At 36.0% G+C, this 15,951-nt stretch overlaps 1 protein-coding gene across 2 annotated transcripts in view; it reads right to left on the reverse strand.

Moving 5' to 3' along the window:
* The window catches only part of scaf4b (SR-related CTD-associated factor 4b), a 42,752-nt gene that overhangs the window by 5,797 nt on the left and 21,004 nt on the right, over positions 1 to 15,951 (reverse strand). The gene's annotated exons all lie outside the window — the stretch shown is intronic.

A 15,951-nucleotide genomic window follows, 5' to 3' on the forward strand; every position in this document is an offset into this window, starting at 1 on the left:
GTGCATGACACATTCACAGCTGCATGGTCTGAACACAGATGCATGGGTCATCCACTGATCCTAGAGCTGCTCTTGATCTGTAGGCAAGCTGTTGGATGCTGAGATCAGTACAAACCTGACAAACACATCCATATGCACAGAAATATATGCTGCTTACGCTGAATAGCACCATCCACTGGCAGATGTTCATTATGACTATGGTAAAATTCAGTTCCCAAACTTAAAGGAATAGTTCACCCAAAATTTTAATTTTCTCATCATTTACTCTGTGCATGACTCTCTTCTGCAGAACACAAACAAAGATTTTTAGAGGAATATCTCAGCTCTATAGGTCCATGCAATGCAAGTAAATGGTGATGAAAACATTGAAGCTTAAAGCACATAAAAGCAGCATAAAAGTAATACATTAGACTCCAGTGGTTTAATCCATGTCTTCAGAATCAATCAAATCAGTTTTGGGTGCGAACAGACCAAAATTCAACTCCTTTTACACTATAAATGTTGACATCGGTAGTCTCCTTGGCGATCATGATTTCAAGCTCGATTACACTTCCTAACGCCATCTAGCGCTCTGCTCATGAGGAAGTGTAATTGAGCTTGAAATCATGATCATGCATAGAGACTGCAATGGCAAGATGTACAGTGGAGGAGTTATATTTTAGTCTGTTCTCTCCCAAAACCAATTAGACCACTTCTGAAGACATGGATTAAACCACTGGAGTTGTATGGATTACATTTATGCTGCCTTTATGTGCTTTTTGGAGCTTCAAAGTTCTGGTCACCATTCACTAGCATTGTATGGAACAACAGAGCTGAGATATTCTTTTAAAAATCTTCGTATGTGTTCTGCAGAAGAAAAAAAGTCATACGCATCTGGGATGGCATGAGGGTACGTAAATGATTGATTTTAATTTTTGGGTGAACTATTGCTTTAAATATAATTCTTTCAGTATTTACTCAACCTCATGTTGTTCCAAACCTATTTGACTTTTTATCTTCTGTGAAATGCAAAAGGAGACATTAGGCAGAATGGTAGCCTCAGTTACTATCCATTTTTACTGTATGGACAAAAGATTCAATGGAAGTGACTGAGTGATGACTGAGACTGAACATTTGGCCTAACATCTCCTTTTGAGGTAGTTTTAAGTTTGGTGCATTACATTCTGAGATTTAGAACCATTAGACACAATAAAGAAGAGCTTAATATTTAAGATAGTGGTCTCATTTCTGACTGGGTTCACTGTCAGAGACCAACACTGAACTCTATTTGTCGTATGTCATTAATCCAGCAGAGATGAGCCTCTTCCTGAATCTTTGTGTCCGATGAATCACAATATTTCACAGGCTGAAGTCCAGGCATGAAAAATCTCATTAGGACTACATCAGAAATAAAGCACAATGGCAGAGCTGAATTAAGCCATCTTTATGCTTACCTGTGATTATATTATTAGTGAACAATAAAAACTGTAAGTGGTTCTTTTAGGACTCAAAAGATTTAAAATCACTATGTTTAGGTTTCTATAATATATTTTAGAGTAGTTTATACATACATTAATTATCATTTTTAATTTGCATGACTTGACATTTTATGCATATTTTAAAGAAATATAACATCACATAATACACCTGCCTCAAAGTATTAGGACACTTAAGCCACACACAAAAATGTGTGAATGTCATTACATTAGGTAACAAAATACCAGATATCAAACCTATTAAAAGAGAAGTCTCTGCAAACAAATTATTTTTCAGAACTAACTTCTAATTTTTCAGCATAGTGTCTATTTGCAACCATCCGATTTCCTGTTTCCACTCTAATACTACTTCAAATAATGTATAAAAAAAGAATATAAATGTTGATTTCATCGCAGTGATTTGGTCACGGTGAATGTCTGGGAGTGCCGAGAAGGAATTGATCCGGAGGTGGGGTCTGTTGATCGTACTCGTTAGCGCGGCTCGGCATCGCTTGTGTGTAGATTGCATTACTATATTGTAATAACCATGTTTTGCTTTCTTTTTTGGCAGAAACCATAGTTTAGGTTAAGGTTAGGATTAGGGGTTAATGTAGTGTGTCTGTAGAACTCTAAATAAACACACTTCAGTGATGCCCATATACTGTTAGTATTTAAATATGGGTACAAATAGTATCTGACACTATGTGCATCAGGGTACAATTAGTATCTACCATTATTTGCACCAGGGTTGGGTGTAAATAATACCTGCAACTATTTGCACTGGGGTGTAAATAGCATATACCATTATTTGCACCAGGGTGTTACAACAGGATGTTGTACGATATTTAAATTTTTTATCAACAAGAAAACTGCAACTCCATTCAATGAGTAGAAAATCCTGCAAAACACATATTCATACTTAGAATATAATGTATGTAATGTAATGTATAATACATGTGTAATACATTTTTTTTGAAGTGGTTATCAGTAGGTCTTCAGTAAAAATAGCTTGTTTTGTTCCAGTTGCAGAGAGAACATCTGTTTGATCACACTGGACAATGATTGGACCAGCAAAATAGAGCTAATCCAGAGTTATTATTTAGCAGATGCTTTTCATACAAAGAACTTACAGAACACATACAGTACTACTGCACAGTGAGTCCCTGAAGCAGGGAGTGATCTCTGCATCCAACCAGTTCCTGGATCAGCACTTCTTGAAACTGAACCTTGAGTTTGTGTTTACATCCATGGTGGAAAAAATGGTTTGCTGAGTACAAACCCTAGCAAGGTAGCAAAGTCAATCTGACAGAACATTGCATTCGCATAGATAGTCACCACCAGATTTGTGTGTTTATGGACTAATAGCAATAATAAAGCATGGTGGAATTTGATGTGAATAATACATTAACAGTAAAAGTTAAAAATGTAATATTTAAGGAGCAATTATAGCAAAAGAATTGACCTTTTTGTTTTTTTTACTTCATTACACTTGTGTTCCTGGTCAAAAATGACCGACCATTGGAAATGAATGGATTAACTACAAAATACAGAAATATTAAGTGTTCAGCAGCATCCCAATCATTTAGATGAGCACATTTGTGGATTTGTGTTTGCACACACAAAGTCCTCGTACATGTGCACACACACACAACACACAAACACACTCATACACACACACAATGTGTGTTGAGCGCCCTTTTGTGCATTGTCTTTCTATGTACACTCTTTGAGGAATATTTCAAGATCTACTTATCATATTATTTTGTGTTTGGAATTATTTTAATCGAAATAGTCTGCTGTAAGTTACGATATGTCATTGTCTCTGTTGTATGTATGTTTCAAAAAACGTGACAAAAAGCCACTCCTGTTTATTCCCACAGACACTCCTGTGTTTGTGGGAATTTCGTACACTAATACTCACTGCAGTTTGGCCTCTGAGTGAAACAAATTTGCTCATTATTAACTCTGAATATAATTGCTATGATATCAAATGTGCGAATTATGAGAACGAAACAGTTCTTATTTGTCAGCAAATTAAAAAGCATTATTTAAGAATTGGTAGGATCAGCTATATGCATTGTAAAGTCCAGATTCTTTTTTTTTCTTTTCTCCCCAATTTAATATGCTCAATTCCCAATGCGCTCCAAGTCCTTGTGGTGGCGTAGTGACTTGCCTCAATCTGGGTGGCGGAGGATGAATCTCAGTTGCCGCCACGTCTGAGACCATCAATCCGTGCATCTTATCACGTGGCTTGTTGAGCGCGTTACTGCGGAGACATAGCACGTGTGGCGGCCCACGTTATTCTCCAAGGCATCCATGCACAACTCACCACGTGCCCCACCGAGAGCGAGAGCCACACATTATAGCGACCACAAGGAGGTTAACCCATGTGACTCTATCCTCCTTAGCAACCGGGCCAATTTGGTTGCTTAGGAGACCTGGCTGGAGTCACTCAGCACGCCCTGGATTTGAACTCACAACTCCAGAGGTGGTAGTCAGCGTCAATACTCGCTGAGCTACCCAGGCCCCCCAAAGTCCAGATTCTTAGCTTTAAAATGACACATATTTTGTTCAGATAAGCAAGTGGTTATTCATTTATTATGTAATTATTATTATTTTTATTTCTTTTCAGCAGGGAGTGCCCTCCACTGGCCCAGTATAAGATCAGTTAAATTAATCCTTCAATCAATAATATATATATATACACACACACACACACATATACACACACTGGCAGCCAAAAGTTTGGAATAATGTACAGATTTTGCAGTTTTGGAAGGAAATTGCTACTTTAATTCACCAAAGTGGCATTCAACTGATCATAATGTATAGTCAGGACATTACTGATGTAAAAAACTGCACCATCACTATTTGAAAAAAGTCATTTTTGATCAAATCTAGACAGCAGCCATCACTCCAACACCTTATCCTTGAGTAATCATGCTAAATTGCTAATTTGGTACTAGAGAATCACTTGCCATTATATCAAACACAGCTGAAAGCTATTTGATTCATTTAATGAAGCTTAACATTGTCTTTGTGTTTGTTTTTGAGTTGCCACAGTATGCAATAGACTGGCATGTCTTAAGGTCAATATTAGGTCAAAATGGCAAAAAAGAAACAGCTTTCTCTAGAAACTCATCAGTCAATCATTGTTTTGAGGAATGAAGGCTATACAATGCTGAAGATTTCATACAAAGGTGTACACTACAGTCTTCAAAGACAAAGGACAACTGGCTCTAACAAGGACAGAAAGAGATGTGGAAGGTCAGATGTACAACTAAACAAGAGGATAAGTACATCAGAGTCTCTAGTTTGAGAAATAGACGCCTCACATGTCCTCAGCTGACAGCTTCATTGAATTCTACCCGCTCAACACCAGTTTCATGTACAACAGTAAAGAGAAGACTCAGGGGTGCAGGACTTATGGGAAGAATTGCAAAGAAAAAGCCACTTTTGAAACAGAAAAACAAAAAGAAAAGGTTAGAGTGGGCAAAGAAACACAGACATTGGACAACAGATAATTGGAAAAGAGTGTTATGGATTTTAACCCCATTGAGCTTTTGTGGGATCAGCTAGACTGTAAGGTGCGTGAGAAGTGCCCGACAAGACAGTCACATCTATGGCAAGTGCTACAGGAAGTGTGAGGTGAAATGTCACCTGAGTATCTGGACAAATTGACAGCTAGAATGCCAAGGATCTGTAAAGCTGTCATTGCTGCACATGGAGGATTTTTTTATGAGAACTCTTTGAAGTAGTTTAAGAAGTTCTTAAAAAAAAAATTCAAATTGTAATAGTCATTTTTCATGTTATTAATGTCCTGACTATACATTGTGATCAGTCGAATGCCACTATGGTGAATAAAAGAACCAATTTCTTTCCATAAGAGCAAAATCTGTAAATTATTCCAAACTTTTGGCCTCCAGTGTGTGTGTGTGTATATATACATATATACACATACAGTTGAAGTCAGAAGTTTACATACACTTTAGCCAAATACATTTAAACTCAGTTTTCCACAATTCCTGACATTTAATCATTGCCTGTCTTAGGTCAGTTAGGATCACTACTTTATTTTAAGAATGTGAAATATAAGAATAATAGTAGAGAGAATGATTATTTCAGCTTTTATGACTTTCATCACATTCCCAGTGGGTAAGAAGTTTACATACACTTTGTTAGTATTTGGTAGCATTGCCTTTAAATTGTTTAACTTGGGTCAAATGTTTTGGGTATCCTTCCACAAGCTTCTCACAACAAGTTGCTGGAATTTTGGTCCATTCCTCCAGACAGAACTGGTGTAACTGAGTCAGGTTTGTAGGCCTCCTTGCTCGCACATGCTTTTTCAGTTCTGCCCACAAATTTTCTATCGGATTGAGGTCAGGGCTTTGTGATGGCCACTCCAATACCTTGACTTTGTTGTCCTTAAGCAATTTTGCCACAACTTTGGAGGTATGCTTGGGGTCACTGTCCATTTGGAAGACCCATTTGTGACCAAGCTTTAACTTCCTGGCTGATGTCTTGAGATGTTTCAATATATCCACATAATTGTCCTTCCTCATGATGACATCTATTTTGTGAAGTGCACCAGTCCCTCCTGCAGCAAAGCACCCCCACAACATGATGCTGCCACCCCCATGCTTCATGGTTGGAATGGTGTTCTTCGGCTTGCAAGCCTCATCCTTTTTCCTCTAAACATAATGATGGTCATTATGGCCAAACAGTTTATTTTTCTTTTCTCCAAAAAGTAAGACCTTTGTCCCCATGTGCACCTGCAAACTGTAGTCTGGCTTTTTTATGGTGATTTTGGAGCAGTCTTTCAGGTTACGTCGATCTAGGACTTGTTTTAATGTGGATATAGATATTTGTCTACCTGTTTCCTCCAGCATCTTCACAAGGTCCTTTGCTGTTGTTCTGGGATTGATTTGCACTTTTCACACCAAACTACATTCATCTCTAGGAGATAGAGTGCATCTCCTTTCTGAGTGGTATGATGGCTGCGTGGTCCCATGGTGTTTATACTTGCATACTATTGTTTGGACAGACAAATGTGGTACCTTCAGGCATTTGGAAATTGCTCCCAAGGATGAACCAGACTTGTGAAGGTCCACAATTGTTTTTCTGAAGTCTTGGCTTATTTATTTTGATTTTCCCATGATGTGAAGTAAAGAGGCACTGAGTTTGAAGGTAGACCTTAAAATACATCCACAGGTACACCTCCAATTCAGTACACTTCCTATCAGAAGCTAATTGTCTATTAGACCATTTTCTGGAATTTTCCAAGCTGCATAAAGTCACAGTTAACTTAGCGTATGTAAACTTCTGACACACTGAATTGTGATATAGTCAATTAAAAGTGAAACAATCTGTCTGTAAACAATTTTTGGAAACATTACTCATGTCATGCACAAAGTAGATGTCCTAAACAACTTTCCAAAACTATAGTTTGCTAATATGAAATCTGTGGAGTGGTTAAAAAATGAGTTTTAATGACTTCAACCTAAGTGTATGTAAACTTCTGACTTCAACTATATATATATATATATATATATTAAATATGTTCAAAAAAGGTCATAATTACTAATGCAATATCTTGTGACAATATATGCAAAATGAGAGATTTATAAACAATCTTAGTGGGCAGGTCATTTTTGACCGGTAACACAAATGTGTTCACAAAATAAGCACAACACAAGTTAAGGTTAAAAGGTTAAGGACAGACCTACCATGAGCTCTGAGGTTGTTAATCAATGGTAAATGCTTCTGTTTGAGCCATCAATCCTCGTTACTTACTTTATTTAAAAGAAAAATCATGTTCAATAGAGGAATTCCTGCTTAGGAACTACACTACCCAATAATTCTTAAGAGAATCACCAAACGAGCCCTGCAGTAACCGCCATGGGTGTAGAATACGTAGGCGACGTGCCCCCCTCACTTTCATACAAACCAACTTTCGTTACATGCGATTACGCACAAATTTGCACTTTTCATCTGAAACTGGAACAGTGGGCGACACAACTGTCCCAAAGCATTCTGGTTAATTTGCCCACTTTGACAAATGTGTGAGTTATTCACGGTAATAATGACGACATTTGCATTGGACAGGTACAGGTTAAAATTTTATGGGTTAAAAAAAAAAAGTTAATTTCTCAATACCTCCCGACAGTACAGTCTCAATGCTGTCTCCACTCTCCACTGAATAATTATTGTATATTGGTAATGCATACATTACACTTTTTGTTGTCAATAGCCTATTCTGCCACACAAAGGCAAACTGCAGTAACTAGCTCTACGCCAACAGTGAAACTGAGAAAAATGGCTTCAAAATTTTTTGACTGTCCGGCAAAATGTGTATTATTAAATTTTGACACTCTTCTTTGAAAATGAGCATAGTTGAATGAAATATTACAGGAAAGATTTTGGTCATAACCAGAGACTAAAAACGGTTCAAGGAATGAAAGCGAAAACCGGAACAAAGTGATTTTCAATTGTTCCAAAGTGAAAACGTTATTTTTAAATGCTGGTAACAGGTTTTAACTGGTTAATTTAGATCTGATTTTTTTCTTCTTCATGAAACTAAAGGCCAAAGAGTTCATCACTGTAAATGTTTGGAACTACACCACTTCATGTTAGTGGGCTGAACTAGAAATTAGTAGATCCTTCAAGAATATTTGCATTTAGTGAACAAACAAATTCACATTGACTGAACAAAGCAATGTTACTGAGGACAATTATTAAAACGTTGTTGAGAGAACCCAAAAATCTTACTGCATCATGGTGTGTTGAATTTTTAAGTTTGCTCAACAATAATTATTTTAGTGTACAATGAAAACATTATTAGAAGTAAAAAGTACATTTCTCATATGTTTCCAAGTCTTCCCTGAATTATTGTTAGATATGACGTATTAATACAGATTTGATGCTGCCGGGTTTTGACTGAGAAGTAGATCTGTAAATGAAATTATACTTAACTGTTAATTAACTGTATGCTTATTTCTATGCTGATAAATCCACCACACAGGAAAAAATGTAATTGCTTATTTAGGTGAGGCAAGTGGCTTATTTTGGGCTTGTTTTTCTTGCGAGATCTGGCCACACTGCAACTGGTGTTTCACCCACCCCTTAGCACAGAGTATGAACTTTTTAAAAAGAACATTATTAACCGCTCTTTTATTTTGTTCTAACTGGTTACCATTTGGAAAGGAGGCTGCGGAACTTCTGAACCGGAACAAAAAAATAACGTTTTTGCTCAGAACAAACCAAAATGAAAAACATTTCGTTTTTAGTCCCTGGTCATAACTCAATTTTGGCAAAATGTGTAGTTGCCTTTTAAAAGCAGTATTGTTGTTTGAATAATATATATATATATATATATATATATATATATATATATATATATAACCAATTTTGTATATAATGTATTGTATATAAAATTGTTTGCTTGTGTTAGGTAAAAAATAAATGTGCTTTTGATATAGTAACATCTAAATTAACAGTTTTTTGTTGTTTGTTTACGTACCTAATATTTTAAAAATGTTTTTGTCAGCTAGCTTGTGTTAGGTAAAAAAATGTGTAATTAAAAAATATGTATACTTGATAAATATATAAATATATTTGAAATTGAAAAATATATGAAAATTACAAATAGTTTTATATTTTTCCATCATTTTTATTTAAATTGTCATTTGCAATGCTCCATGGGATTGTAGTTCATTCCCTCATTTAAGTAGATAAGTACACAATCTTGTACCTTTTTTTTTTTTTTTTGGTCTGATTTTCAAATACCTTGTTTGCTTCAAATCAAAGTTTGTTATGTTGTGATTCGCTTTGGAGCTGGCTTGCCTCATGGCTCTATGAACTCTTTTAAGAAGGACTTTATAAAACCCCTTCCGGAACCAACACAGCTGAAGAAGTGGCGGGTACTGTTGCACTCTATAGACATGGACTAAAAAATAAATAAATAAATACAATTTTCATTTCATGGGATAAAACACAAATTTATGTACAGTCTTCATAATACCCTGACTTACACAACACATAACATGTTGCATATATTTGAAATTAAGTACATAAAATACTTTAATAAGCAGGAGTTTTAATTCAAGGAACAGACCTTCACTAAGACCTGTATAAAGATTAAATGATTTGCATGAGCAGAGTAAGATTTGTGAAAGCCTAAATCAAATTGCAAGCATAAAAAAATGTGCATGCACACAGAACTTTTTGAGATGGTGTAAATCAAGTTGCAAGCTTAAGAATAAATTATTTGCAATAATATAGTGCTTTGCATAAGTGTAAATCATGTGTTGTGAATCTGTAACTTTATATTATCACAAAGTAACTTTGATCTGTATTCTTGTGACTTCCTTTTTTCCATACTTCGACGTTTGGCTCTGTTTTTGCACTTAAACATGGCCAAAAACATTGCAAACCAGTAATCAGCTGAATCAGTCTACCTGCTTCTTGTAACCAATCAAATCAGGTTTTGGTTGACCAGTTTACTCTGACCTGATTGGTTATATAACATGACAGACATCATCTTCACATGGCTCAGCATCGCTCCTCTGGCAGAACGGGATCTTTTTCCTCAAAATTTAAACATCGTGTATAAAAAAAAAGAACTTAATTAAATAAAACTTAATACACATTCTTTTATTGTGTGTGTAAAGTTGAGCCGACACCTTTTATTGATATAAATGTGAATGTTAATCTGATGTTCAAATGTTTATTCTGGTTGCTGTTCATTATTTTAATAATATTTTTAATTTGGATGGATGGATGGACAGATGGACGGATGGAAAGAAATGGATGGACAGTTAGAAATGGATGGATGGACAGTTAGAAACGAATGGACGGACAGTTAGAAACGAATGGACGGACAGTTAGAAACGAATGGACGGACAGTTAGAAACGAATGGATGGATGGATGGATGGACAGTTAGAAACGAATGGATGGATGGATGGACAGTTAGAAACGAATGGATGGATGGATGGATGGACAGTTAGAAACGAATGGATGGATGGATGGATGGACAGTTAGAAACGAATGGATGGATGGATGGATGGACAGTTAGAAACGAATGGATGGATGGACAGTTAGAAACGAATGGATGGATGGATGGATGGACAGTTAGAAACGAATGGATGGATGGATGGATGGACAGTTAGAAACGAATGGATGGATGGATGGATGGACAGTTAGAAACGAATGGATGGATGGATGGATGGACAGTTAGAAACGAATGGATGGATGGATGGATGGACAGTTAGAAACGAATGGATGGATGGATGGATGGACAGTTAGAAACGAATGGATGGATGGATGGACAGTTAGAAACGAATGGATGGATGGACAGTTAGAAACGAATGGATGGATGGATGGACAGTTAGAAACGAATGGATGGATGGATGGATGGACAGTTAGAAATGAATGGATGGGCGATAAAGTGATGGATGGATGGAAAAATGGACAGATAGATGGAATTTGCAAGTATCCATCCATCCATGTTGCAAGAAAATGTCATTCTGTTTTTATTTATTTTTAGATTAAACACCTGATTGAGATAAATTTATTGAGAGAATTTACACACACAGTAAAAGAATGTGTAGAAATATTTAAGTTTAATATTTAGTAGAAGAATACAGATCAAATTTATGTTGTGTTAATATTAAGTTACAGATTCACAACACATGAACAACACTTATGCCAAGAATTAAAGTATTGCAAATATTTTGTCTCACACTTGCAACTTGATTTACACCTTTACAAAATGTTCTGTGTGCATGCTACATATTTTTACACGTGCAATGTTACGCTTTCACAAATCTTTACACAGCAGAGTTAAACTTGCTTTGTGCCAGCTCAAAATTCTGTGTAAAGACAAAAGCCAAACTAACTTAAACCTGCTCTGACCCACCTCAGCCCCTAGTATCAAAGGCAGAGTCAATGAAATGCAGCATCAAAGCAGCCTTAAACTGTGTTGTCATGATGGAGTATGTATTTAACAATTTAGTTTCATATTTAAATAACTTCATATGTTCATTTGTTTCATGTTTCTGTTTTCATAATATGTAAAACTTTAATCAGTTGTTATTGCTGTGTAAATGCATTTATGCCTTGTCTGAGCAGCATTAAACGGTATGTGTAAATGCACCTAATTGCCACTTTAGATGCAGCTTCTATGCCACCTTTGCAGTGTAAAGATATCCAAAGCTATAATCTGCACATGCAAATCTTTCTATCACACTTGTAACTTTATGCTTTTACAAATCTTATTCTACTCAAATCTTTTAGGCACTAAATTACCTTCATAGACCTGCATTAAATATATTATAGACCAGCCCTAAGTAACTGTTGCCAAATGCCATATTGTCAAAAGCAATATTATTATATTATTTTATAACATAACATTTTTAATAAAATACTTCTAGATTGCATTGATGCACCAAAATAACTGGAGAAAAATAAAGCACAATAGTTTGATGTGAACACTGCCCTCTGGTTAAAACTACAATTTCATACCAGTTCATGAGGGGATTAGTGGTCCTGGATAATCAACCCATTCACAATGCCATAGTAAAAATGTAAGAAAAGATACTCAAGGCACCATTTGGGGTTCCTCCAACATGATCAGACGGGAAGTAGGCATGTTGTTTCCGAGAGTTCCAGTACCCTAGGATCGGACACGTTATGCCGACTCACTGACAAGCGCCATCTCCTATCAAACATTTTGTTTGGCTCAAGCGCGTTTACCTTTCCTTGTGGTGCGACCAGAAGCGCGTTGCGTCAGCAGCGTGAGAGAACCGGGTTCGGATCCCACGTTGAAACCAGAAAGTGCTCGTATTCGCAAAATCAGTGACCCAAATTGTGCAAAATCAACAATGGTTGTTTGGAATATCATGCTATTATACTACTACTATTTTTGCAGGATGCATGGTTATGCATATTATCTGTATGCACTGAATACCTGAATGACATACTACATCTCCCAAAATGTGAAATATACAACTACTTTGCGCGGTGTGCTGAATCCCACTATGAAATGCGCCTAAATCCATTTGAAGTGTGACGAATAAACCCGGAGTGATAACAACCACAATTTTTTACATCTCTTTGACTCATAACTCATTTTTTTTTTATCAAACTGACAAAGTTAACATTTCTTGACTTTTCAAAAACATTATTTTAGAGATAACTAGACATCATTTATCTAACATGCAAAATAGTGATCATGATGTGACAATAGAGGGCACAACAATATGGATTTTGTTCTGTTGGCCCAGTAATTCCAATGTTTTACTTTCCCTGCCAACATTTTCATTGGCCCCATCATTATATATATATATATATATATATATATATATATATATATATATATATATATATATAAAACCATCTCTGATTTAAACTTGTAGCAAAAATGGTGTTAGAATTGGTAAATTTTGATTCAGTTGGAAACTTCGATTTAACATGTTTGCGTCATCATTCCAAGGCGTTCATGGAAGTCTCTATGTGCCATTTTCCATATATTAAAATGTTTTTAGTAAAGATAAGTCGAGTTTTTGTTTCTTTCTTTGTATATTGGTGCATAAAAAGAAAAATTGTTAAATGTCGTTCTTTCTTGTGTTCATGTAGTGAAAAGCAGGGCTTAGTATTCCATTTTGAACTATACAGTCTAACATCTATAGACTTAGAGTGACAGTTTAAAATTCCTTGGATATTAAGCTGTATTTAAAAACTTGAAAGACTTTAAAAGATCATGAAGTAACATAGTAACATAATTGTTCTTTTCTCAAGTTAGTGGAAAAGCAGCAGGGTTCTGAGATCAGTTCTCTGCAGTGCTAGACAGTAACAGATTACATGTATTTTAGATACAAAATCAGATTACAAAAATGATTACTAGTAAATGGATTACATTATATAATATTCGTAATCATTTTATAGTTACATTTTTATCAGTACCCAATTACATTTCAGAAGTAATCTACCCAGCACTGGTTCTCAGCTTCCCCAGCCAAACACATGAGCTCTGGCATAAGAAGCATACCATGATAAGTTTTAAAAACAACAACAACTCCGTGTAACTAGACTGAAACAAACTATATTACTTCCATTATAATCAATAATACTGTCTACACTGGAAATACCAAATGCATTCAGTTGAAGGACACACTTTTCCCAATTATGTCAGAGCTGCAGACCTAATCCATGCATTTTATTTTCCATAAACTAATTTAACTTACAAATACTGTATGTGTAAATTGACTGCTTTGAGTTTTACTTTTTCATTTATTTAAAGTGTGTGCTTTCTGCGCCACTAGTGGCACCTAACAGAATGGCAAACATAATGACTCATTTCAAACAAATTTAAAACACTCCCCGTTAGCCATTGGCCAAACTCTAGCCATTGGTTAAGCCAATAAGCTCTCAGACTCAGACAGCACGCCTATAAAATGTTGTCTAGAAGGTAACCATCCAGTTGCCGAAAGTCTTGCGAGAGTTGCATATGATGTTCACACACTGTTTATTATGTTTATTTGGAGTCCCACAGAAAACCTACAGCTACGCCTACACCTAGCCATAAATCTTACCCTAATCTCAGTAACAGCAAATGCAACTCTCACAAGACTTTGGCATCTGGACTGTTCCCTTTTGGACATAGCTCTATAATATATCCACAGACCATTCATGGCCACCTGATGCATATTGCACACAAAAATGGAAAATCTTTTCCAACCGGCAGGCTGCTTAAGGCAATTTAGAGTCTGGGGTGCACATTTTCATTAGTCCACCAGATAAAGTTTTGTTTTTAGTGACAAATCAGCTAGAATGTGTACTTCTGAGGAAGAACTAGTTGCAAATTTTGGATCTGCCAAAGTTTAAACATTTGTGGCATTCAATTTTTTGAAAGATATTCAAAGTATTACTGTTGCAGTTCAAAGTACAGTAATACAATTTGTTAATATAGAAATAAAAAAAATTAAAATAGCAATAAAACTATTTTAACCATACTGTTCTGTTTGCTAATTAAATTACATTTGTGCTAATTATTTATTTTTAGAGTTCACTAGCACCTGTAATAACACCTATAAAAGTTAGTGTACAGACCTGTGCTTAACACATGAAAGCAGTGTTCATGTTTACATGCATCATGTAAGGGGCGTGCTCTTTAATCTCGTATACTTCCGGGCAGCAGCTCAGTCAGTAAACAGCTTTCTACAAAATAAAGGGAATACAACATGTTTTCCCTATGATGCTGATGTAACAGCATGCTGTCCAATAAGACTACTCTTTGTGGTATTATGCTGCAATAGTATTGCCCACTTACATTATACTAAAGGATTCCCCAGTGTACTAAAGTGTATTCACGTACGTGAGCGACAGTAGATAATATTCAAAATTGTTGTCTTCCAGTTGATCGTGTGCTCCCCAGAAATTCTGTCTTTTCCATGCACACTCTTCAAAACCCTTCAAGAATGCCACTTACGCAATTACATGGCCACATAAGCAGTGGTGTAAAACCGCTTTCTCCTAAATTTTAAGATGGTCTTTGCATATTTCAGAATGGCACTTCCTGTAAAAAACCTGAAGTAAGCCATTTTCTTAAAGGGATAGTTCACCCAAAAATGAAAATTCCCTCATCATTTACTCACCCTCATGATATCCTAGGTGTGTATGACTTACTTTCTTCAGCAGAACACATTTGAAGAAAAACAGAAAAATATCTCAGCTCAGTAGGTCCTTAAAATGCAAGTGTATGGTGATCTGACTTTTGATGAAGCTCCAAAAAGAACAGCATAAACGTCATCCATACGACTCCAACTGTTAATGTGTTCTAAAGTGATACGCAATTGCTTTTTGTTCTGTAAAAGATCATTTCAGTACTTTTTTTTTAAAACTATAAGCCATCTCTTCTGGTAAGCAGCAGTATACCCATTCACAAGGGCGTGGAGTTTACGCAGTCTCTCATGTGACGAATTTGCGCATGTTACGGACGTAATCTCTCATTTTTCTCTCGGTTGAGACATCCAGGATAAGCACACAAATGCACCATTGTGAGTAAACAAACAGATACAAATACAGATCAAAACCATCTAAGCTTCTATACAGCGTTCCTCCTACTCAGTTACGGCGCTGCTCTTCCATGTGTGCCGCACATGCCAACGTGATTATGTCACACATGCTTACCACTGCTGACTGGATGTGATGCTTTAAAGTACTTAAAATAGTGATCTTTTCACAACAAAAGTGATCGTATTGCTTTAGAAGACGTTAATTTAACTGCTGGAGTCATATTGATGCTGACTATCAGTTCTTTTTGGAGCTTCAAAGGTGTGATCACCATCCACTTGCATTTAAAGGACCTACTGGGCTAAGATATTATTCTGTATTTCTTCAAATGTGTTCTGCTGAAGAAAGTAAGTCATACACATCTGGGATATCATGAGGGTGATTAAACAACGAGAGAACATTCATTTTTGGGTGAACTAATCCTTT

Source organism: Myxocyprinus asiaticus, chromosome 39, assembly GCF_019703515.2.
Source record: "Myxocyprinus asiaticus isolate MX2 ecotype Aquarium Trade chromosome 39, UBuf_Myxa_2, whole genome shotgun sequence".
Classification (NCBI taxonomy): domain Eukaryota; kingdom Metazoa; phylum Chordata; class Actinopteri; order Cypriniformes; family Catostomidae; genus Myxocyprinus; species Myxocyprinus asiaticus.